Raw genomic sequence first — 27252 nt, 5'->3', positions numbered from 1 at the left:
AGCCCCCCGCAGATCAAGTTTGGAAAATAGGCTACGAGGAGCGAGGGTATCAAACAGTTCTGATATCAGGGGCAGTGGATATTTATTCTTAACGGTGATGGCGTTAAGACCCCTGTAATCAATGCAAGGACGTAGTTCCCCACTCTTCTTCTGGACGAAGAAGAATCCCGCCCCCGCTGGTGACACTGACTTCCTAATGAAGCCTCTTGCCAGATTCTCCCTGATGTACTGAGACATGACCTCAGCCTCCGGGAGAGATAGGGGATAGACTCGACCCCGGGGAGGCTCAGCACCAGGCAAGAGGTCAATAGGACAGTCATAGGGGCGATGCGGTGGAAGGGTCTCCGCCGCCTTTTTGGAGAACACGTCTGCATACTGCCGATAGTGTTTGGGGAGCGAGGAGAGATCAGCGGGAACCTCGGTGGAGGCAACCTGAACGCACTCCCTCAGACATCTACCCTCACATGACTTACTCCACCCAATAATCCTCCCTGAGGACCACTCTATATGGGGGGAGTGATACCGCAGCCAGGGAACCCCCAGAAGTACCTGGTCAATACCCTCGGGCATGACGAGGAGGGATATCTTCTCCTGATGAGACGGAGCCACAGAGAGTACCAAGGGGACGGTCTGGTGAGTTATCTGCGAGGGTAGAGTGGTGCCGTTTACCACTCTGACGGTGACTGGTGTAGACATCATAACCAGAGGTATAGCGTGCCGTTGGGCGAAGGCTGACGACATAAAATTGCCCTCCGCCCCGGAATCCACGCAAACCTCCACCGCCAGAGTGGAAGAATTAAACCCGAGTCCCCTTAAAGGACAGCTTGGAGGAAAACGTCGCTGGCTTTAGTGCGCCGCCTCCTACGGCCACTAGGCGCGAGCGTTCTCCCTGCTGCTGTGGGCACCGGTTGGCGAGGTGACTGGCCTGCCTACAAATATGACAGCTCACAGGAGCTCGAGCGGACCGGAGTCTAGATCCCTCACGGGAAGCCCCCTGACACCCGATCGGGGGATTCCAGAGGTCTAGAAAAACAAGGTGCCAACCTAAACCTCTGCCTACACTGGTCCCGTTCCAACCTTCGCTCGATGAAGCGAAGATCGATTCGGGTGGAGACAGAGATAAGCTCCTCCAGTGTAGCGGGAATCTCCCTGGTGGCCAGAGCGTCCCTCACATGGCCAGCCAAACCTCTCCAGAACGCCGGAATGAGGACTTTATCTGGCCACTCTAATTCTGAGGCCAGCGTCTGGAACTGGATGGCGAAGTGACTGACCATGGACGAGCCCTGTGACAGTGCCAGCAACCGGAGCGCGGTGTCATGGGTGACTCGTGGTCCCAGGAAGACCTGTTTCAGAGTGTCTAAGAACCGGGAAGCACCCTGCACCACATGATCACCACGCTCCCACAGCGGTGTGGCCCACTCCAAAGCCCTGCCCGACAGAAGGGAAATAATAAATCCCACTTTAGCCCGCTCGGAGGGGAATCGGGCGGCCAGCAGCTCCAGCTGTATAGAGCACTGGCTTACGAAACCCCTACAAGCTGCACTATCACCCGAGAACTTTTCGGGCAGCGGGAGGTGGGACAAAAGTCGGGGCAGGGATGGCAGTGGTCACACGGGAAACAGCCTCTGTGGCTGCCTGAACAGCGACTGCAGTAACATCCGCAGCTGAATGCTCGAGATCCGCCAACCTGCCCTGCAGCTGCCGGATGTGCTGCAGCAGTCGCTGTTCATCCGCCATTACTAGAGTTGAGCGACTTTTGCTTTTTTAGGGTCGCGTTTCGTTTCGTGAAACCCGACTTTTCCAAAAGTCGGGTCGAGCAAGATCGTCCGATTATAGGGAAAAGTCGGGGTCGTCCCGAAACACGAAACCCAATGTAAGTCAATGGGGAATAAAAGTCGGCAATGAGAGGAGGACAGGAAACACACCTACAGTGCCCATTTGAATGCCAAAAGCATCAATTCTTCTTACTTAAGCTTGTCAACCTTAATTAACTTCATAATACAAGTTACGCACTGAAAAATGGGGGTTATTTGGCTAAATTTGTGGGGGGGGAGGGCTGGCTGCAGGTTTTCATGTGCCCTGGGCGAAAGAGCGCCCCTTTAACACATACCACAACTCATCATGCTCCGATACGGCAGAGAAATAGCGGTATAGTACAATGAAAAATACCTCACTTTTTACATCTCATGACGAGGCCCATCTATTTCTCCATACAAAATCATTGGTCCCATATAATGTTTGAAACAGTATATGATGAGCTCCACATAATGCTACAGTATATGTTGGTCCCCATGGATGAAGCTCCACTGTCTGATGGGCCCAAATAATGCTCCAAACATAATGGGCCCCATTTCTAATGCTCTAGTGTATAATGGGCCCTGTAAATGCTGCTCCAGTGTCTGATGTCCACCTTTGGAATGTTCCAGTGTATGGTGGGCCCCATCTATCATTCTCCAGAGTATAGTGCTCCCCAAAAATTTCTGTCCCAACATAGAAAACAATCAAATAAGTCTCCTCGCTAGGGAATCCCTGTACTTGTCTGGACAGGTGCTGTAGCTTGCTTAACAGCTCGCCAGCCATTCTCACGCCCAGTATGGATTGCACGTGATTGCACAAAGGTTAGAAAGGGTACCGTATCCCCGGATAACATGTATGGATAGCGTACACATTCAAAATATATGTCTATACAGCATGAGGCAGGCTCAGACGGTGTTAGGCCCAGTATGGATTGCACGTCATTGCACAAAGGTTAGAAGGGGTACCGTATCCCCGGATAACATGTATGGATAGCGTACACATTCAAAATATATGTCTATACAGCATGAGGCAGGCTCAGACGGTGTTAGGCCCAGTATGGATTGCACGTCATTGCACAAAGGTTAGAAGGGGTACCGTATCCCCGGATAACATGTATGGATAGCGTACACATTCAAAATATATGTCTATATAGCATGAGGCAGGCTCAGACGGTGTTAGGCCCAGTATGGATTGCACGTCATTGCACAAAGGTTAGAAAGGGTACCGTATCCCTGGATAACATGTATGGATAGCGTACACATTCAAAATATATGTCTATACAGCATGAGGCAGGCTCAGACGGTGTTAGGCCCAGTATGGATTGCACGTCATTGCACAAAGGTTAGAAGGGGTACCGTATCCCCGGATAACATGTATGGATAGCGTACACATTCAAAATATATGTCTATACAGCATGAGGCAGGCTCAGACGGTGTTAGGCCCAGTATGGATTGCACGTCATTGCACAAAGGTTAGAAGGGGTACCGTATCCCCGGATAACATGTATGGATAGCGTACACATTCAAAATATATGTCTATACAGCATGAGGCAGGCTCAGACGGTGTTAGGCCCAGTATGGATTGCACGTCATTGCACAAAGGTTAGAAAGGGTACCGTATCCCTGGATAACATGTATGGATAGCGTACACATTCAAAATATATGTCTATACAGCATGAGGCAGGCTCAGACGGTGTTAGGCCCAGTATGGATTGCACGTCATTGCACAAAGGTTAGAAAGGGTACCGTATCCCTGGATAACATGTATGGATAGCGTACACATTCAAAATATATGTCTATACAGCATGAGGCAGGCTCAGACGGTGTTAGGCCCAGTATGGATTGCACGTCATTGCACAAAGGTTAGAAGGGGTACCGTATCCCCGGATAACATGTATGGATAGCGTACACATTCAAAATATATGTCTATACAGCATGAGGCAGGCTCAGACGGTGTTAGGCCCAGTATGGATTGCACGTCATTGCACAAAGGTTAGAAGGGGTACCGTATCCCCGGATAACATGTATGGATAGTGTACACATTCAAAATATATGTCTATACAGCATGAGGCAGGCTCAGACGGTGTTAGGCCCAGTATGGATTGCACGTCATTGCACAAAGGTTAGAAGGGGTACCGTATCCCCGGATAACATGTATGGATAGCGTACACATTCAAAATATATGTCTATACATCAGGAGGCAGGCTCAGACGGTGTCAGGCACAGTATGGATTTGACGGCCCAGATAACACAGCGGAGGAGCAGGGAGAGGTAAAGATTGCAAATGCTGGGGCCCTGGCCAAGCAAGGGGGGCCCACTCGTGGGCGTCGGTACTGGCACTGGGCCCCTCATAGTACAGCGGTGTGTCTGACGGCGGGTGTGCACCACCACCGTCAGAGACACTTGATTGCACTATGAGGGACCCTGTGCCAGTGCCCGCGCCCAAGAGTCGGCCTACCCACCTGTCCAGGGCAACGGCACTCGCACGGTGTCGTGCGCTAGGTGGTGACCCCGGCCATGGGGGGGAGGCAGCACAGTTAGGGAGTTTTAGAAAGTGGCATATGTTGATGTTGGACATTCAACTGATGCAAAAGGCGAAATAGGTGAAGTACCAGGAAGAGGTGGACCAAAGCAAGCCATTTTTCTGTCACCCTATGTGTCATCAGGGGAAGGTGGGACAAAATCCTTGGAAACCCATGCGTGGTTCATTTTAATGAAGGTTAGATCATCCACATTTTGGGTTGACAGACGGGTCCTTTTTTCTGTAAGGATTGATCCAGCTGCACTGAAGACTCTTTCCGATAGCACACTTGCAGCTGGGCAAGCGAGCTCCTGTAAGGCATATTGGGCCAATTCAGGCCAGGTGTCCATTTTAGCGGCCCAATAGTCAAAGGGGAATGACCTGTGTGGGAGAACATCGATATGGGAGGAAAAGTAGTTTGCAACCATAGTTGACAACTGCTGTCTCCTGTCACTTTCCATCGATGCAGTATTACCAGTTGTGTGAGCAGTATTTGAAAAATCAGTCCACAACATTGTCATGAAACCCCTGTCTCCAACGCCACTTCTGCTGTGTGCACCACGAACACCTCTGCCAAGCTGCCCCCGGCCCGTACGGCTCGTGTGAGAACCATCACCGCTGCTGTGTGCTGGGAATGCCTCAAGCAACCGATTTACCAGAGTTGCTTGTTTATTAGCCAATATTAGGTCAAGGTTCTCCTGTGGCATGATGTTTTGTAATTTGCCTTTATAGCGTGGATCCAGGATGCTGGCCAACCAGTAGTCGTCATCGTTCATCATTTTGGCAATGCGGGGGTCCCTTTTTAGGATCCGCAAGGCATAATCTGACATGTGGGCCAATGTTCCCGGTGTCAATGATGCACTGCGAGTGCTGGGTGGAGGAGCACTTTCTGGCAAATCCACATCCCTCCAGTCATGCACAAACCCTGTACCAGACCTTGCCACGCCAACATTTTCACTTGCCCCACGAGATGCATCCTCCTCCCCTAAGTAATCATCCCCATCATCCTCCTCCTCCTCCTCTTCTTCCTCCACCTCGTCCAGGAGAGGTCCCTGAGCAGACAATGGCTGAATGTCATCAAGGATTCCCTCCTCCTCTTCCTCCTCATCAACATTGGCTGCAGACGCCTGCTCCTTAAGGTGCGTCAAAGTTTGCATGAGCAGACGCATAAGTGGGATGCTCATGCTTAGGATGGTGTCGTCTGCGCTTACCAGCCGTGTGCATTCCTCAAAACACTGAAGGACTTTACAAAGGTCTTTCAGCTTCGACCACTGCACGCCTGTCAACTCCATGTCTGCTCTCAAAGTGCCTGGCCGTGTATCCTCCCACAAATGCATTATGGCCTGCCTCTGCTCGCACAGCCGCTCCACCATGTGCAGGGTGGAGTTCCACCTTGTTGCAATGTCGATAATGAGGCGGTGGTTGGGAAGGTGGAGCAATCGCTGCAGCTTCTGCATACGAACGGAGTGTACAGGCGACCGGCGGATGTGCGCGCACAGTCTTCGCACCTTCTGGAGCAGGGCTGTTAACTCCGGATAATTTTTGAGGAAGCACTGCACCACCAGGTTCAAGGTGTGAGCCAAGCAAGGTATGTGGCTGAGTTTTGAAAGGGCTATGGCTGCCACAAAATTACGGCCGTTATCACTAACTACCTTGCCTGCCTCAAGATGTACACTGCCCAGCCATGACTCAGTTTGTCGCTTCAAGTACTCGGCCAGCACCTCGGCGGTGTGTCTGTCGCCCAAACACATCATCTGCAACACAGCCTGCTGACGCTTTCCACTAGCTGCTCGATAGGGGGACACATCGTGTGCAACAGTGGCAGCTGCAGATGGAGTGCTCGTACGACTGCGCTCTGTGGACGAGCTGTCGCTTCTGGAGGAGGAGGAGGGTCGAACGCCTACAGCCAACTGTTTCCTAGACCGTGGGCTAGGCAGCACTGTCCCACCACCGCTGTCCCCTGTGGACCCTGCATCCACCACATTAACCCAGTGCGCAGTGATGGACACGTAACGGCCCTGGCCATGCCGACTGGACCATGCATCAGTTGTGAGGTGCACCTTTCCGCTCACCGACTGCTTGAGTGCATGGACAATGCGGTCTTTCACATGATGGTGGAGGGCTGGGATGGCTTTGCGAGAGAAGTGGCGACTGGGTAGGTCATAGCGTGGTACTGCATAGGCCATGAGTTCGCGGAAAGCTGTGCTTTCCACCAACCGAAAGGGCATCATCTCAAACGAGATTAGTTTGGCAATGTGGGCGTTCAAACCCAGTGTACGCGGATGAGAGACTGAGTACTTTCTTGACCTACTCATAGTGTCTGGGAGGGTGAGCTGGACTTGAGAGCTGCATATGGTGGAAGTAGCGGTGGACAGGGCGGACTGAGAGAGGGTTGATGATGGAGTTGGTGTTCTTTCTGATGGCCTAGAATCAGTCTTTCGTTGATATAACAGTGGGATTCCCTGACTGCTGTGGCCTTGCAACGACACCTCAACATTTGCTGCTGTGCTAACCGGTGTGCTTACAGTGGGGGAAACAATGTAGCGTTGCTGACTACCTTCGTTGTGATCAGTTGCACATGTGGCACTTGAGGTTTGGTGTTGTGTCCACGCTTGCAAGTGCATGCTGGTTAAATGTCTAAGCATGCAACTGGTATTCAAATTTTTCAGATTTTTCCCTCGGCTAAAGGTCTTTGCGCACTTCTTACAGATAACCTTGGCCTGATCATGAGGATTTTGTTCAAAAAACTGCCACACTGCACTCTTCCTACTTTGGCAGACATTTTGCGGCCTAGCACGCTGTGATCTTTTGACCCTCTGGACAAGCTGTCCAGCAACTCTTTTGATGTTTGGAACCTGTCTTTGGAGTGCTCCGGGCCTGCCAGATAACAGCTGTTGCGATGTCGATGTCTGCTGTGGATGCTCCTCATCTGAGCTATTGGAAGCAGCACCCTCTTCCCCCCAATGGATGCCAATCTGGGTCAACAACTGGGTCATCCATCACCTCCTCTTCAATGTCATGTGCACCTTTCTCTGTGTCACCGTGTATGGTGGTATAGTGTGCGGGAAGGGGCACCTGAGTCTCATCAGGGTCAAAATCTGGCTCTGTACACTGCGAGGACAATGTAGTGCTCTGAGTGAATGTACCAGCAGAATCATCCATCAGCGGCTGTGCATCAGTGCACTCCATGTCAGATTCATCTTGGCCTGGGTAATTCACCATTTGACTTGATAATCCAGGCATGGTATGTGAAAACAGCTCCATGGAGTAATCAGTAGTATGGCCTGCGTCATCCTTCAATCTTGGTTGGGGTGAAGGACACAAGGAAAGGTGTGGTTCATGAACATGAGCCTCCAATGACGACTCAGTGCTTTTACTTTTTACAACTGAAGAAGAGGAGGCGATAGAGCTGGAGGCTGAGTCAGCAATGTAAGACAAAACTTTTTCCTGATGCTCTGCCTTTAAAAGCGGTTTGCCAACTCCTAGAAAACTAAGCGTTCGAGGCCTTATGTAGACAGACGATGACGCAGGGTCAGCACCTCCTGCATTTGGTCCTATTTTGCTCTTGCCACTACCATCAGATCCACCACCAACACCATCATTACCAGCTGCCAACCCCCACCCAATTCCACGGCCTCTTCCACCAGCCTTCCTCATTTTTGGTAGAAATGTAGACAAAATCCAACAAACTATATAGTAATGTAAAACAAGGTACAAGGTGTCTATAGGACAGGGGAGTTTTAGAATTTCTGCACACACTTGTGGACAGTGGACACTTGTGGATTGTGTGCGGCCCACTGATATCTGAGCGCTATGTGACACGCTCGATGGCACAGCTGCCTGTGACCAAAGTGACGAGAGGATAATGGAGATTTTGAATCTCTGTGTACACTTGTGGACAGTGGACACTTGTGGATTGTGTGCGACCCACTGATATCTGAGCGCTATGTGACACGCTCGATGGCACAGCTGCCTGTGACCAAAGTGACGAGAGGATAATGGAGATTTTGAATCTCTGCGTACACTTGTGGACAGTGGACACTTGTGGATTGTGTGCGGCCCACTGATATCTGAGCGCTATGTGACACGCTCGATGGCACAGCTGCCTGTGACCAAAGTGACGAGAGGATAATGGAGATTTTGAATCTCTACGTACACTTGTGGACAGTGGACACTTGTGGATTGTGTGCGGCCCACTGATATCTGAGCGCTATGTGACACGCTCGATGGCACAGCTGCCTGTGACCAAAGTGACGAGAGGATAATGGAGATTTTGAATCTCTGCGTACACTTTTGGACACTGGACACTTGTGGATTGTGTGCGGCCCACTGATATCTGAGCGCTATGTGACACGCTCGATGGCACAGCTGCCTGTGACCAAAGTGACGAGAGGATAATGGAGATTTTTAATCTCTGCGTACACTTGTGGACAGTGGACACTTGTGGATTGTGTGCGGCCCACTGATATCTGAGCGCTATGTGACACGCTCGATGGCACAGCTGCCTGTGGCCAAAGTGACGAGAGGATAATGGAGATTTTGAATCTCTGCGTACACTTTTGGACACTGGACACTTGTGGATTGTGTGCGGCCCACTGATATCTGAGCGCTATGTGACACGCTCGATGGCACAGCTGCCTGTGACCAAAGTGACGAGAGGATAATGGAGATTTTGAATCTCTGCGTACACTTTTGGACACTGGACACTTGTGGATTGTGTGCGGCCCACTGATATCTGAGCGCTATGTGACACGCTCGATGGCACAGCTGCCTGTGACCAAAGTGACGAGAGGATAAGGGAGATTGGATTGCTTTTAAAAAAGCAGTTTGCGGAGCAGTGGGTAAACAGCAATGCCAGCGTGTCAGGAAGCCTTAGAAGGCAGCCCAACAACCAACACCACTGATACACCACAATATAGCCTCCCCTTGCACTGCACACACAGTGACTTGTGTGTTGTGCAGGCCAAATCGCTAGCAGCAGAAGCAGTTTTTTTGTCTTCTTCCCTGCCTAACGCTCTCCCTACAGAATCAGCAGCAACCTCTCCCTATACTAAGATCGGCAGAAGTAAGATGGCGGTCGGAGTGCACGCCCTTTTATACCCCCTGTGACGCCCACCAAAGCAAGCCAATCACTTGCATGCCCTTCTGAAAGATGGTGGTGACCCGTGCCTATGTCATCACGTTGCCCACAGTGTCCGTGGATCCTGATTGGCTGAAAAAGAGTGCAAAACAAACTTTTGAAACGCGACTTTGGCGCGTAAGTCGCCGACCTCGTGGCCGACCTCATCCTAGGGTCGGGTTTCGTTTCATGAAACCCGACTTTGCCAAAAGTCGGCGACTTTTGAATTTTTTCGACCCGTTTCGCTCAACTCTAGCCGTTACTAGCCAGACCCTGGCGCTAGTGTAATGTTAGGGTCGGCGGAACGCACCAGATATAAATAATAGGAGGTGCGTTCGCCGCCCGGGGTCCACCGTGCGGTAGGTGACAAGACCGCTGCTGAGTAATGGCGGATGCACCGAAAGGTGAGGTACTGCGCTCGGGTTAACGTCACCCGAACGCTAAGTACGGCTCTGTTCACACACAGAGTCGCTAAAACAACAGAGTCGTATGAGGACGCTGGCCCTGTTTACTTCACAGGATGCCCAGCGAACGACGCTGCAACCGCAGACGCCAAGAACGCTGCAACCGCAGCGCGGCAATAACTATCGCTGCTGAGCGACGGCGCCGGAACGACCGAGCACCGTCGGACGCTAGTGTGTCGTGCAGGAGGCACAGTGGCGTGTAGCTGGCCACAACCTGGAGCTGACTACCCAACAATCTGTCACCATTCGTAATAACCGAGGGAAGGGGTTTCAAATGAGTCAGACACCAGTCCATGCATCCATCACCATACACACACAGCATAATATGCTACACTAGCGCATGGCCGAGCCGCCATGCGGGCTTTTTATAGCCATGCGCTTCCGGGACCTTCCAGTACTATAGGAAGGACCAATCAGATCCGACATAGGACCTGCACATGTGACCCCTGCTCTCCATTGAGAGGACAAGTTGTGGGCATGCCTAGTAGCACGGCATGAGGACGTAGCCTTGGGAGCAGTTCCCTGCAAAGCAGGTTGCGTCACCATTGCTGCACCAGAGGTGGCAGCAACATCCAGGCTCACAGAACGAGTCAGAGGGAGATGCCTGGCCAGCCGAGATTGCTGAGCACGAGTCTGAGCGGTCGGAGAAGAATGGGAGACCGCAGGATGTCTGGCTCTGGATTCCCGCTGTGCAGTGCCAGGAATCCGACGCCTAACACTTTGGTACACCTACCTATTATTGAAGTCCCGTTTGAGAGGATTGGGATGGATTTAGTTGGGCCCCTTCCACGGTCTGCACGTTGACACCAACATATCCTGGTCATCTTGGATTATGCCACTCGTTACCCGGAGGCCATCCCTTTGCGTAACACGGCCACCAAGACGATTGCCCAGGAACTGGTGCATGTGTTTAGTCGGGTCGGTATACCAAAACAGATACTCACCGACCAGGGGACCCCCTTTATGTCCAGGATAATGAAGGAGCTCTGCCGATTGTTACAGATCGAACCGTTACGCACATCCGTGTATCACCCTAAAACAGACGGGTTGGTTGAACGGTTCAATAAAACTCTGAAGCAGATGCTGAGAAAGGTCATAGACAAGGATGGGAAGAACTGGGACTATTTACTTCCGTATTTGCTTTTTGCCATCAGGGAAGTACCCCAGTCTTCCACGGGATTCTCGCCTTTCGAGTTATTGTACGCCCGACGTCCTCGCGGACTGTTAGACGTTGCAAAAGAAACCTGGGAGGGTCAGGTCACTCCATTTAAAACAGTGATAGATCACGTCACACAAATGCAGGACCGTATTGCGGCTGTTATGCCTATCGTCAAAGAACACATGATACAGGCTCAAGGAGCCCAAAAAAGAATCTATGATAGGGGCGCCAAGATCCGTACGTTTGCACCCGGAGATAGGGTGTTGATCCTGGTCCCCACGGTGGACAGTAAGTTCCTGGCAAAGTGGCAGGGCCCCTTTGAGATCAAGGAAAGAGTTGGTGAAGTAAACTACAAAGTATACCAGGCAGGTAAACGGAAACCTGAACAGATTTATCATGTAAATCTGATAAAGCCCTGGAAGGATCGGTCTGCCTTGGCATCTTTCGCCCAGGGCACATGAAAACCTGGAGCCAGCCCTACCCCCCCACAACTTTAGCCAAATAACCCTCATTTTTCAGTGCGTAACTTGTATTATGAAGTTAATTAAGGTTGACAAGCTTAAGTAAGAAGAATTGATGCTTTTGGCATTCAAATGAGCATTGTAGGTGTGTTTCCTGTCCTGCTCTCACTGCCGACTTTTATTCCCCATTGACTTACATTGGGTTTCGTGTTTCGGGACGACCCCGACTTTTCCCTATAATCGGCCGATCTTGCTCGACCCGACTTTTGGAAAAGTCGGGTTTCACGAAACGAAACTCGACCCTAAAAAACCAAAAGTCGCTCAACTCTAGTTAGTGTATGTTAGTATGTTGAAAGGGTTTTTGAGAAATCACACAGACGTTAACTGTAGTAGACAAATTTTTAGTTTTTTTTTTTTTGTTTCTTAAAGGCAAACATAATATTGCCATATGAACATTTTGGCAATGGGCAAAATGGCCCTTTTTGTCGTCTTAAACTTTTTTGAAAAGTTACATTATATAACATAACCCAAAAAAATTAGGCAATAACAACATTGCTGCTTGAGAATATTTAAATACAAAGGAAAAAAATAGGTGAGCTCCATCAACAAAATTAATGCTAAAAGATAACACTCACATTTCTTCAGAATGTTTTCCAATCATAGAAATATTCCACCATGACAGGCAAGGCTACCTCACGGCTTTCAGACAGATATTACCTGTCTGTAGAACAGAGAATATTTAACCATGCTATACTGGAAAGGATGAAAAAACAAAACTCACTTGTTAAGACATAGAGAGAGCGTGATATTCTGAAGGCTGGTCGCCTTGATTTGTTACTATAGATTGCTAGCAAAAAAGGTGACTACTTCACTAAGGCCAGCACGCCTTTCCTAGGCACTAGCAAGTGAGTAGTGTATTTTCATCCTTTGACTTTATAGTATAGCGCGTTTACATAATCTCTTTTGTACACACATGTAATATCTGTCTGAAAGGCGTGAGGTAGCCTTGCCTGTTATGATGGATTCTTAATATGATTGGAAAACATTGTTAAAAAATTAGAATGTTAAATTTTGTAACAAAGTTTGGTGATGGAGAACACCTGTTTTTTCCTTTGTATTTGGAGCACAAGTGAAACCGCACTGGACATCTACGGCCATCAGACTTATAAATCCTCATAGTTTGGGGAAGGGGAACGTGGAAGAGCAGCCTGTGTGTGCTGCTGGACACTGTGGCCAACATCGCCCTGTGTGGGGCCATACTGTTGCCCATGATGTGGGAATTGTCCTGCCTCCTGGGACTGTTGGGGATACTGGCCAGAGTAATGATGGGGAGGGGCATCTTGTTGGCTGTGGTAGGCACGTGGCTCATACCCACCAAGATAGCCAGATCGTCCCCAACCAGGTTGGGACCAGCCTCCAACAATGGGTGGGTACAAGTGCCCATATTGGTGGGGTTGGCTAGAGGCTGACATTTGTGGCTGCTGAATAGAAGGTTGGGTAGTGGGAGGAAGGGGGTGAGGTGTAGGCCCACGTATTAGAGGATGTTCGGACCCTGCTTGAGCAAGCATCTGTGTGGATGGTCTCATGCGCATTAGATTTCTGGGGGAAAGCTGCCATCTCTCCAGATATTCGAAAAGCTCATACGGGGTATTGGGGGGGGGGGTGCTTGCATCAAGCAGGATCTGAAAACATCCCCTAATACGGAGCCTGACCTCATGGGTAAGGGCACGGAGATAAAGGGTGAGGCTACGTGAGTAGGCCTCCTCCCCATCATCTGTAGTTACTCTTGATAAATAATTTAACACCCCTGTGTCCACATTGGTCCTGCTCTCTTGAACAGTGACCTGGCGCCTTCATCGTGTTCGCCGGGATGTAACAGCAGCCTGTAGGGATCCCCTGATATGGCCAGTTGGGCTGCTGCTCAAGTTGCCCGGCTCTTCCAGGATGGGTGATGGGGCAGCAGCAGACGGTCCTGGTGGTGTTGTGTGTTGGGAAGCCAATGGGTTCTCCTGTGATGCCTCATCTTCTGCCATCCTTGTAGGGGGAGAAGATGGGCCAGCCACCTCATCCCCTACATGATCTATTATGGGCTCTGTCTCTGAGGCCGATCCTCGATCCGTAAGGTTGGATTGAGTTCTGTTATGAAATAGAACAGAGGCAAAAATACATCAATATTTTTGGCCCTGTAAAGTATTTGTGTAATGTGGTGTAAGGTATCTACTTACGGTCTCGGATCCAGAATTGGGGCGACGAAGGAGAGCCGGTCATAATAGATGTATTTCCTTTTGACGTATCCCGCATCCCCACTCCTGGACCGCTGCTGGCGTTCCCGGCGGTATTGGTCCCGGATGCTTCGCCAGCGTTTCATCACATCTTCCACTGCAATGTGACAGGAAATATTGTCAAATTCACATATTTGATAGGTCACATTTGCTACCAGTAGTCTAGGCATGGGGCCTTCTGGGGTGTGCTTTCTACCCATGGTGGAATATCTAATTGGGCAGATACACAGGGTCTCTTTAGCTACACTTAATAGGTTTGTCTAGGAGGATGAGGAGCTTGTGGCCTAACCCCAAATTATGGCTGTGTGAATCCACGTGTCACATCCAAATCTAACGGCCTCATGAGGCAAAAAGTACATGCACAGGAAGGGGGGTGCTGATTCTAGATTCCTTTTTTGTTGTGCGCTAAGGTTACTCATGTTTTGCCTTGTACTTACGAATTTTATGCTGCTCCTCACGTGGTCGGTCACCAAAGTGATGGTACATCTGGCGACAGATGCGCCTACATGACGCCTCCTTTCTTGCCCGGTTTGCATAATTGGCATCGCGTTGGTCCCAAATTTCGGGACGCTCCTGCACCAGGACAATGAGCATCTCCACATTTATGTAAGTGGACACCATGCTGCTGCTGTACTCCGTGGAGGCGTACTTCCTGGATGTCTGGAGCGCTTTTTGAGCTCATTTGCATGTCTAGGCTTCCTGATGATGGATTGGCCCATTTCCTGTCACCAGCCAAAAGACCTGCGTATTGCTCGCAGGTCACACGTCTGGTCCGTGTGTAATCCGTATTTTTTTGCGCACCCATAGACATGCTGCGATTGGCACGGAGCGTAGAATATGGTTGAGAAATATACCCCTGGTGCAAGTGACCCCATAGAGAATCATTTGTCCGTGTCTAATGCGTGCTATTAGCGCCTCTCACTCGGCCGTATTCCTCGCCAGTGTGACCCCGGCCTTAGTGTTCCTCTAGGTCGTCGACCCACAGGTGCATAGAGCCATTTTAGCCTGTAATATAGCCGCTGAAGTCTCCCAAGTTCTTTTAACCCCTTAGTGACAGAGCCATTTTGCAGCTTAATGACCGGGCCAATTTTTACAATTCTGACCACAGTCTCTTTATGAGGCTATAACTCTGGAACGCTTTAACGGATTCCGCTGATTCTGAGATTGTGGTTTTTTTTCGTCACATATTGTACTTCATGTTAGTGGCAAAATTTATTCGACATGACTTGTGTTTATTTATGAAAAAAATGAAATATGGCGAAAATTTTTAAAATTTTGCTATTTTCAAACTTTAAATTTTTATGCCCTTAAATAAGAGATATGTCACACAAATTTCTTGATAAATAACATTTCCCACATGTCTACTTTACATCAGCACAATTTTGGAAACACATTTTTTTTGTTAGGAAGTAATAAGGGTTAAAAGTTGGACAGCGATTTTCTCATTTTTACAACAAAATTAACAACCATATTTTTTAGGGACCACATCATATTTAAAGTCATTTTGAGGGGTGTACATGGCAGAAAATACCCAAAATTGACACCATTCTAAAAACTGGACCCCTCAAGGTGCTCAAAACCACATTCAAGAAGTTTATTAACCCTGATATACATCGTTATTATTATTTATATTTATCCTTTATTTGAGCCGATATATGCATTTTGTGGCCATTTACAATATTCTATTACTCATGGCTATTCTACTCATCTTGTTTACATGTCGTAGGACCTTTTGTGCCACGTGATGGTTTTAATCCAATCCTAAGCATCTTTCATCTATTGCTGGTAGTCACAGGACCTTTGTACCATGTGACTACATTGTCCAATGATAGTGGATTGAGTAGCACGCGCCCTGACGTCACTCTTCCGGGGATCCCGCCCGCCTTGTCTGCGTCCCTCTGCGCTGCATCATACTGCTGCGACGTAGGGGGGATACACGTGGACTGGCGATGTGGGGTTGCCTGGCAGCAGATGAGGCTAGCGCACGTCATACCATACTCACTCTCACCTCATTAATTACCTTGCCTTTTAAATATCCCCACAATCCTGGATGACGCCACCCCCTGACGAAGGTACGCCAAAACGCGCATCGGGACTGGCACATCCCGGGGACCCCTGCAGCATATAGGTATTACACGCAGCATTATTTATTTTCACTCTTTGTTTTTGTGCAACTTGTTTACAGTGATTCACTTCAATTTAATGCACTTGAGCCACTTATTGCTTTTTTTTACGCTTATACAGTCATATGTAAAAGTTTGGGCACCCCTATTAATGTTAACCTTTTTTCTTTATAACAATTTGGGTTTTTGCAACAGCTATTTCAGTTTCATATATCTAATAACTGATGGACTCAGTTATATTTCTGGATTCAAATGAGGTTTATTGTACTAACAGAAAATGTGCAATCTGCATTTAAACAAAATTTGACCGGTGCAAAAGTATGGGCACCCTTATCATTTTCTTGATTTGAACACTCCTAACTACTTTTTACTGACTTCCTGAAGCACTAAATTGGTTTTGTAACCTCATTGAGCTTTGAACTTCATAGCCAGGTGTATCCAATCATGAGAAAAGGTATTTCAAGTGGCCACTTGCAAGTAATTCTCCTATTTGATTCTCCTATGAAGAGTGGCATCATGGGCTCCTCAAAACAACTCTCAAATGATCTGAAAACAACATAGCTTTTCAGGGGAAGGATACAAAAAGTTGTCTCAGAGATTTAACCTGTCAGTTTCCACTGTGAGGAACATAGTAAGGAAATGGAAGAACACAGGTACAGTTCTTGTTAAGCCCAGAAGTGGCAGGCCAAGAAAAATATCAGAAAGACAGAGAAGAAGAATGGTGAGAACAGTCAAGGACAATCCACAGACCACCTCCAAAGACCTGCAGCCTCATCTTGCTGCAGATGGTGTCACTGTGCATCGGTCAACAATATAGCGCACTTTGCACAAGGAGAAGCTGTATGGGAGAGTGATGCGAAAGAAGCCGTTTCTGCAAGCACGCCACAAACAGAGTCGCCTGAGGTATGCAAAAGCACATTTGGACAAGCCAGATACATTTTGGAAGAAGGTCCTGTGGACTGATGAAACAAAGATTGAGTTGTTTGGTCATACAAAAAGGCGTTATGCATGCGCTGTATTGTTGACCGATGCACAGTGACACCATCTGCAGCAAGATGATGCTGCATGTCTTTGGAGGTGGTCTGTGGATTGTCCTTGACTGTTCTCACCATTCTTCTTCTCTGCCTTTCTGATATTTTTCTTGGCCTGCCACTTCTGGGCTTAACAAGAACTGTACCTGTGTTCTTCCATTTCCTTACTATGTTCCTCACAGTGGAAACTGACAGGTTAAATCTCTGAGACAACTTTTTGTATCCTTCCCCTGAAAAGCTATGTTGAATAATCTTTGTTTTCAGATCATTTGAGAGTTGTTTTGAGGAGCCCATGATGCCACTCTTCATAGGAGAATCAGATAGGAGAACTACTTGCAAGTGGCCACTTGAAATACCTTTTCTCATGATTTGATACACCTGGCTATGAAGTTCAAAGCTCAATGAGGTTACAAAACCAATTTAGTGCTTCAGGAAGTCAGTAAAAAATAGTTGGGAGTGTTCAAATCAAGAAAATGATAATGGTGCCCATACTTTTGCACTGGTCAAATTTTGTTTAAATGCAGATTGCACATTTTCTGCTAGTACAATAAAACTCATTTGAATCCAGAAATATAACTGAGTCCATCAGTTATTAGATATATGAAACTGAAATAGCTGTTGCAAAAACCAAAATTGTTATAAAGAAAAAAGGTTAACATTAATAGGGGTGCCCAAACTTTTACATATGACTGTATGTTGCACTATTTATTATTTTATATACATATTGCTGCACAGCCGTTTTGCTGCACTATATTTTGCATATATAAATTTTGTTTTATATTATAGCACGGTCACTTTATATATTTATAATTATTATTATTATTATCTGTGTGTGTGTGTGTATATATATTTGCATGTTATCATATATTTTGGTCCCCGGTAGTGCCTTATTCATGGCATTGACCCCCTTTTTATACATATGTGATTTATTTTTATATATATATGCTAATTATCAATAATACCCCATATGTGGGGGTAAACCACTTTTTGGGCGCACGGCAGGGATTAGAACGGAAGGAGCGCCGTTTGACTTTTCCAATGCAGAATTGGCTGCATTTAAGATCTGACACCATGTTGCGTTTAGAGAGCCTCTGATGTGCCTAAACAGTGGAAACCCCCAACAAATGACCCCATTTTGGAAACTAGACCCCCTAAGGAACTTATCTAGATGTGCGGTGACCACTTGCAACCCCCAAGTGCTTCACAGAAGTTTATAACGTACAGCCGTAAAAATAAAAAATCATTTTTTTTCACAAAAATGATTTTTGCTCCCAATTTTTAATTTTACCCAAGGTAGCAAGAGGAATTGGACCCCAGTGGTTGTTGTGCAATTTGTCCTGAGAATGCCGATACCCCATATGTGGGGGTAAACCTCAGTTTGGGTGCACGGTAGAGCCAGGAAGGGAAGGAGCACCGTTTGAATTTTAATCTCAAAATTGTGAGACCGGATGCCATGTCGGGTTTGAACATGTGCCTAAACAGCAGAAACCCCCCCAAAACTGACCCCATTTTGGAAACTACACCCCTCAAAGATTTTATCCAGGGGTATATTGAGCAATTTGAACCCACAGGTAATACACAGAATTTGATAACATTAGGTAGTCATATTGAAAAAGTTCATTTTTTCCACAAAAATCTTGGTTTAGACCTGAATTTCTCACTTTTGTCAGAGATTACACCAAAAAGTGGACCCCACAATTTGTTATCCACTTTCTTATGAGCATTGCGATATCCCATATGTAGTCAAAAAGTACTGATTGGACAAACTGCAGGGCTCGGACAGGAAGGGGCACAATGTGACTTTATTTGAAAATCCTTTCAGGAATTATTACTCACAGAGGGAGGCATGCTCCTAAAAATACATTGGCTGATTATAAAACTTGGTCTTGCTAACAAAACAGTTGTCCCACATTTGCGTTTATTGTAGCAGGAAGAATAAACTGTATGGAATGAAGGGCAAAATGTGGAGGAAAATGCAGCCAACTATGTGGCAAAGCTGAGTTTGTTGCAAAGATGAGAGAGCACCAGCTGGACTAGAATTGCACAGACTTTCAGGGACCGGTCGTACAGCGTCCTTTTAGGTTCATCAATCCCTATATGAGGGACGAATGTGCCAATAGATGTGGTGCACCATAGCAAGCTCCCACCCGCCAAGGTCAGAACCACTATATGCACAAAACAACCAATCCCCTACAGAATCTGTATTGTCTGGTACCAGATGTTCTGCAAGAACCTTACGGTAAAGTCCATAGTGTATAAGTACGGTACTTCCTCATTTTTAGAAATCCTCCAATAAAATGATCATGCCCATATCACCAACATAAATATAAGTAATATAAATGGAAGCCAAAGTTTTGTGTAGCAAGACAGTCGTAAAAACAGTCAGTTAGGTAAATGGTAAAAAATGTTTGAGTAATCAGGTCCTAGAATTTTCAAATGACTTGACTTTTCAGGAACATTTGTGGGGTCCACACTCGAGCGTACAGACGTGGGTACTTGGACGAGAATTTGTTGGAATAGCAGTTTGGTATGGGATTGATCAAGCCCTAGAATTTTCAGATGACCTGACTTTTCAAGAACATTTGTGGGGTCCACACTCTGGGCTGTACAGACGTGGGTACGTGGATGAGAATTTGTTGAAATAGTAGTTTGGTATGGGATTGATCAAGTGTTGGAATTGTGGAATGAGGTAAAATGGGAACTACTAATGAAAATTTCTCTATTACTTGTTCCAAATTACTCTACTGGGGCCAATAGGCAGAAAATAAAACATATAAAAAAACTAATAATTGTAGGTGGTGTGGTAGGTCTCAAAGCAGGGGGAGATACAAAGGTCTGGTTGGGATGGGCATGTGGGGCAATAGTACTGGGAATCACTCCGTTTGCCATGCTTCCTGCAAACCCGGCATCGTTTTTGAGGATACCTTTGGGTGGGAGTGACAGGGACAGAGTGAGGAAAATGATGCTCTGCAAGTCTCCGGGAATCCTCAGACTCAAAGTTTCCCCTGGTGCCATTGACTGAAACAGGAGGCCCTCAACAATTTTTTTTTTTTTCCTGAAACTGGAGGAATGTAAGGGGTCCTTGGGCTTTTTTATATAGTACGAAACTGTTGTATGTGGCAGTTTGAATAAGGTAGATGGCCACCTTTTTGTACCAGGCCCTGGTCTTCCACTTGACCAGGTATGGTTGCAGAACCTGGTCTAAGTTAACGTCACCCATAAACTTGTTATATTCTGTGACGCAGACCAGTTTTTCCTTGTCCCTGGTAGCACCCCTCTCTCTGACTGTCACAGTGGTGTCCGCATGCAGTGTGGTAAGCATGTAAATGTCCTTCCACTTCACTGCAAGGAGTTGGTCATTTGCAAGTGAGAAAGATGGACCTGCTCCAAACGTCTGGACACCAACTGTGACGGAAACCCCACTCTATTTTTTCCTGATTGTCCCACAGGCCCCTGTATTTGCAGCGTGGAGGGATTTATATAGGGGGACACTTGTATAATAATTGTCCATATACACATGGTACCCTTGATGAAGAAAGGGTGTCATTGGCTCCCAGACAATTTTGCCTGGGATGCCAATTGTCTGGGGGCAGTTTGGAGGGTTTATTTGGCGGTTCCTACCTTCCTAAATTAGGAAGGTGGAAGTGTACCCTGATGAGCTCTCAAGATTTGTATAATTTTATGCTGTATTTGGCATGCTTGGAGGGGATAAATTGGCGGAATGACAGACGGCCCTTGTAGCTCATCAAGGACTCGTCGACTGCCACATTTTTCTCTGGGGTATAGGAATTTAGAAATGAATTTTGCAGGAGGGAAATTAGGGGTCTCAATTTATTTAGCCAATCATAATTGGGGTCAGTTCTTAGGGGGGCTTGGGAATTGTCACTGAAGTGGAGGAATCTCATCAGGGCTTCATAACGGACTCGGGACATGACGGCTGCAAATACAGGGGTGCTGCGGACAGCTTTTGTTGCCCAGTAAGAGCGGAGTGAGGGTTTTTTCACTAAACCCATATTCAGGTTAAGGCCTAAAAATTTTTTTATTTCAGGGACATTGGTGGGCATCCAGGAACGGGAATGAAAGGCAGTGGGTTTTTGGGAAATATATTGTCGGGCATATAGGTTTGTCTGGTGGACGATCAATTCTAGGACTTCGGGGCTAATGAAAATTTGGAAATAATCAATGGGGGTAAAATTAGTGACATCTACTCTTATTCCAGGGACAGCAGAAAAAGGGGGAATTTGAGGGGAAAATGAGGTGTCATTATACCACAGCGATGAGGGGACTGTGGTACTTGGCCCTGCCTCTGAAGCTTCAGCAGTGACAACTGACTCTGGCTACCATCTGGCTGAGGGATCCCGTGGAGGAAGAGTTGTCACGGTTTGAAAACTGCTCAGCTTCAGAGGCAGATTCTGTTTCACTGCTGGAGCAAAGCAGGCTGTAAGCTAGCTCCGCGCTGTACGTTTTCCGCGCTATTTTATTTCCCTGCCTAATGAATACTAACCCTAATCTAACCCTTTTTTCCCTCCTAACCCTAATATGTGTAACCCTAACCCTAGTAGCACGTATACCCTAACCCTGTTAGCACGTATAACCCTAAACCTGGTAGCACGTATAACTCTAGCATGTATAACCCTAACCCTAGCACGTATAACCCTAAAAAAAATTTTTTTTTTAAATTATAAAAAAAACTCAAAAAAAAAAAAAATATATATATATATTATCCCCTGACAATGGGGATGGGGATGCAGGGGATTTGGAGGGGTAATCTGATTTTTATGACGCTGCGGACGCAGCAAAATCAGATTTCACTTCGCTGACAGGGCAGCATTTGAGCTGTAGTTTATCTCTCTTCTCTCCCAGAACAGCTACAAGGAGAGAAGAGAGACAGCACAGCCCAAGTGCTGCCATACTTACAAATATTCGGGGCTATGATCACTGTGATAGGGTCTATCACAGTGATCAAAACCCAGCCATTTTCTTTTTACCGAGGAAGGAGGGGGGCCAGGAGAGCGGGGGGAATTGAAAAGGTACCGGGGGGGATCGGGGGACCCCTTTTCTCTTCCCTCGATCACATCAGAGGGGAGAAATTAAAAATAAAATCGTGATTTGTTTTTCTTTTTTGGTTGCGGTCGCCGTTATAGGGTTAATAACAGTGATCGCAACCCCGGGGTCGGTAAATACCGACCCAAATCATGTTATCAGGGAGAAAATCTGACTGTGGGGGGCGCTGTTTCCTTTAATGGCGCTGTGGTTTAAGTACCCTTGGTGACTGCTGTTAAAAGGCGTATCGGCGGTCGCTAAGGGGTTAAGGTAACCATATGCTTTCCTATCCATAAGTTCCTTGAGACTTGATAAATCTTTAAATGGGATCATGTCGATTTTTGGAACGTCCTCCCAGGGTTTAATGTCCTCCAGTTCGAAGGTTAGATGAAATCTAAAATCTCGGGAAATAATAAGCCTTTTTCCCACATCCTCCCACTCCTCCATGATCATGGTGCGGATGTAGTTGTTTACAGGAAAGACTGTCTCCGAGATCTCAGACCACCGAATATCTCGTCCTGTATAGACTGAGATTTCTGGGTTTCCTCCACCTGCATGGTACTCCTAACTGCGCAGAGGAGCTCATCCATATCCTCAGATAAAGAGGTATTTTTTCCATTCTTCTGGAGGGTCTGTAGTTTCTCCCTTCTCCTGATCAGACTCACAGGAGTGAATGTCTTTTTCAAAGCTTAGTTCCATCTCCCATCTTGGCCTCTTGTCACGACGACCACCCTGGGACTCTAGTTCCGAAGCATGCGGATAGAGTAAGCTGGAAATAGAGGCCTGAACCTCTTCACTGATGATGGATCATATATTTATTAACAGAGATGACTGCTCCTCCCTCATGACTTGTGCAGCTCTCACATAGCTGTTTTATGCATGCATCCAGCAACTTGACGCTGCAGATAGCGCATCTCCTACACTTCCCTGCTTTTTTTGCCATCTCTTTGAGGAGACAGAGGGGAATACTCCCCCTTAAAATACAGAGTATATTTGATGTGCTTTATGTGGGGTAAGGGACTGTCAATGGGCATATTCCCTACCAGAACCTTATTCACATGCCCCTGGGACTGTTTGACTGTAGCCTCTGTCTTGCCCAAATCCTCCACGCTGAGCATACAGTAGGGCAGCAATACAAACGGTAGTGCATTTATACAATACTGTGTCTGAGGAGTCATCCAGGTTTCCCTGAGATCTCTTCCTGTGTTCCACCTTGGAACGCACGCTGACTGAAATCCCGGAAGCGCGCTGTCCAGTGAGGATGTCACTGAAAGTACGCTTCTCAAATTCTTCAGAGAGCTGGAGGAAGATGCTGGAGCTGAGACCTCCACTGGAGGGAAGCGGTTCATGAAGCGGGAGCAGCGCTTGACCGGATAAGGCTGAGGAATCGGTATTGGCCACAGACCACTTGTCACGCTGCCGCCACTTGTCCCTGTCACGCCGCGGCCTCCGGTCAGACCGCCTCCCCCGAGCCCCGGCATACTTACCGGTCCTCGGCGTCACAGCACGCATAGGCTCCTGCTCCAGCTCCTGTCACACGCACACCGTTCCCTGTAATCCATGCTGCTCCTTCCAGTCTGCTCTACGGTCTGGAGGACTCTGACCCGGAAGTCCACCGCGCACTCTGCTTATCAGGCCACCTCTTCCTCCTGGCTGTGCCTGACTGTCATTTGTGCCCCACAAGTGATTCTGGCCCCACGTCTCCCTGCGCTCTTTGCCTTCCCTGCCGCAAGCCCTGGCGCCTAGCCTCTGACCTTACATCCTCCTTTTTTGCTTTATCCTAGTGCCTGCCCGCCTGTGTCTCCAATCTGCCCATGTTCCTGTGTCTCAGCCGTGTCAGTCCTCCCGCCAGTCTGCCTTGTTTCTCGCTATGACTCCCGTTGTTCTCCCCTGGGTATCAGCTGCTGTGGTGAGTCTCCCTCGGGCCTGCCCTAACGCTCCCTGTATAGGGGGTGGTCCCCTGGTCAGCTCCTCAGAGGGAGATTCGTTGCCACGGTCCAGCGGGTCCACCCTTGGAAGTCCACTAGTTCTCACACCACTTGGCAGTGTGAAGGAAGAAGCTGGGCCTGGTGAGTCTGTCCAGGTACGATCAGGTCTTCCCTCATCGTTGCTATCCTCACAGCGACAGGAAAAAACAATGAGGGGTGGAGGTGAGAGGGTCTTTTTAACCTCGTGTGTTTACTGTCCAAGCAAGGATAAGAAGGACGACCTCCATAGTGCTGTCATGAGGGAAGATCTGGAAAGATAGATTGTTCTCAAAGAGAGAAACAAAATAATAATAATATTGTAGTTATGATACTTTTTAACCCCTTCACAACCTTTGATGTTTAAAGTAGGGAAAATAAGTATTTGATATCATGTCGATTTTGCAAGTTTTCCCACCTACAATGAAAAGAGTGGAGAGGTCTATAATTTGTATCATAGGTACACTTCAAGAAAAAGGAAAAACTGAAAATCACATTGTATGATTTTTAAATAATTATTTCATGCAATAAAATGCAGTTTAAATATTTGATCACCTACCAAACAGCAAGAATTTGGGCTCTCACAGACCTGTTAGTTTTTCTTTAAGAAGCCCTCCTACTCTGCACTCATTACCTGTAATTAATTGCACCTGTTTGAACTTGTTACCTGTATAAAAGACACCTGTACACACACAATGAATCACACTCCAACCTCTCCATCATGGCCAAGACCAAAGAGCTATCTAAGGAAACATATACAGAAGAAAGTAATAATTGTTTATTATTTCCTTCTATATGTGTTTGCTTCATTTTCTATATGTCACTATTAATATGCATTTACTTTATTTTGTCTTCTTGCAATTACCGTAATAAAGATATACCTTGAAATAGGTCTTATAGGGCCGAAAAGTTGGCTTTTCTGAAATTTTGTTTACCAATGGGTCCTTGAAGAAAAATTTGTGCTTAAAAGCATTGAGTGCCAAACTAAATTTTTTTCCAATTCAAAGACATATTGATAGGTAATTAGATTGTGAGACCCAATGGGGAGAGTGTCGATGTCTGAAAAAAGTGCTGTGGAATTAATAGCGTTATATAAGTAATATAAATACATAAATAGCACTCATACAAGAAAAGGGACATGAGAAAAAGCCATTAGGCCCCATTTAGGTCAGACTTTTTGCTATAGACTTAAACTTACATGCACTTTGAACAAACTATTAAACGTTGTTTCACAATTGCAAGACAACGTTCATAACTGCAAAATGCTCGGTGACATTTTAACAATATATCAGGTTGTCCACTTGCAAAAAATAAGCAAGTTTGTGGATATAATGAGAATTTGTATTAATTACCGTAGATATTATTTCGGTCTGATACTAGTGTAAAATGCTGTCTGTGGATCGTGCAGCATGTATCAGCTGTCTAGTTCCCTTTAAGGCTACTTTCACACTAGCGTCGTGCACCGCACGTCACTATGCGACATTGCAGCGCACCGACGCAGTGTGGAAGCGGATGCTGTTTTTCATCGCATCCGGTGCCCCATTGTGAGGTGCGGGTAGGCGGGGGCGGAGTTCCGGCCACGCGTGCGCGGTTGGAAATGCTGCAGACGCACCAAAAAACGTTACATGTAACGTTTTTTGGTGGCGACGGTCCGACGCAACCGTAGCACGACGGTTGCGACGTGTGGCAATGCGTCGCACTGCGTCGTTAATAAAAGTCTATGGAGAAAAAACGCATCCTGCAAGCACTTTTGCAGGATGCCTTTTTTCTTCAAAACGACGCATAGCGACATGCAGTGCACGACGCTAGTGTGAAAGTAGCCTAAAAGTAATCATTATACATACATACATACATACATACATACATACATGTGCTTCTCACAAAATTAGAATATCATCAAAAAGTTATTTTATTTCAGTGCATATACGACGAGGAGTTCCACCATGCAGGTTCAAAACATAAGTGTACAGTATGTGGGGGAGCAAACGCAGCGATGCCAGAGTGGGCTCTGCCAGTTCAGGCGAGAACTCCAGTGAGAAAGGAAGGTCTACTGTACTGGCTAGATCGGTATCACAATTGGGAGAAAGTAAGGCTGCTTTCACATTTGCGTGTTTGAGCAGCGTTTCATCTGCAGCAATCCGTATACGTCATGTTTCCCTATCTTTAACATGGTGCACGCAGGGGCATGCGTTTGCATCAGTTCGCATGCGTCAGTGTACACATGCGTTGTTTTTCGGTGTGCGGCGGGATCCGGCGAACGCAACATGCTGGATTTTTGAAAGATGCAAAAATCCATCAAATATGCGCAGTCATGCGCATGTGGATGAGTGCGTCAAATAAACCCATTACGGTCTATGGGAATGCATGCGAACACAAGGACATGCGTACGCACATGCGTTCTATACGCATGCGTTTTTTAATGGTTTTTTAATTGGTCCAGGAACTGATTCATCAACCTGATATTTGAGATCTCTATAAAAGGAAGTGTGGACACAGTAAGGCCATAACTCTCTGGACGATATCACAACACTTGCTATGTAAGTATAGAACTTAAAACTTTGCATTAAAAAATTATTCTGTTTATTTTTAGACGTGTCAATTGGCCTGGTACAGTGGTTGGCTCCTGGTGCAGCGCGTTTCTCCAGTTCGTCTCCAGGTGCTGCTTTCTGTCGTGGTGAGGACAACACTGTTTATGTAAGTATAGAAGCTTTGGAAATGTCTGCCTCTCTGAATGCTTTTTCTGTTCCTTGTAGACTGGCCGATTCTCTCTGGCGCAGTAGGGGTCTCCTGGTGCAGCAGTATTCTCGTGATCATCTCCTGGTGCTGTGGATGGCTCCTGTTGCTTCCGTCTGTCCCTGGCCTGTGCTGACTGCTGTGGTGTTGGACTACTACCTGTAATGTAAGTATTGCTGTCCTTTTTTTTTTTTTTTTTTGGTCTACATTGTTTTTGGATTTTTACAAATTTAATTTTTCTTCTGTTCTTTTCTGTAGTGTTTCACTTGACTGCTACCTGCTCTTCAAAATGTTCCCAAGTGAAGAACAGACTACTTCCCAGGGTGGACCGGACAAAGATTATGTAATCACATTTGCTATACTGATTGGTATGTATTGACTGGCAATACTCCACATGTGTTAAATCATTTCATTTCTTTACAGGTACCTGGCAGTGATGAAGAGCAGGAGCAGTCCAGTGGAGAGGATTCTTCCCAGGGTCGTCTGGCTCAAGTGTCTCAGGAGGAAAGACTGGGTGTAAGTATTCCTTTCATCAGAGTTGTAATACAAATCTTTT

The sequence above is a fragment of the Dendrobates tinctorius genome, unplaced genomic scaffold, assembly GCF_039654945.1.
Source record: "Dendrobates tinctorius isolate UK_male_01 unplaced genomic scaffold, ASM3965494v1 ptg000065l, whole genome shotgun sequence".
NCBI classification, from domain to species: domain Eukaryota; kingdom Metazoa; phylum Chordata; class Amphibia; order Anura; family Dendrobatidae; genus Dendrobates; species Dendrobates tinctorius.
The sequence above is the reverse complement of the archived record's forward strand: the minus strand, read 5'-3'. Positions refer to the sequence as shown.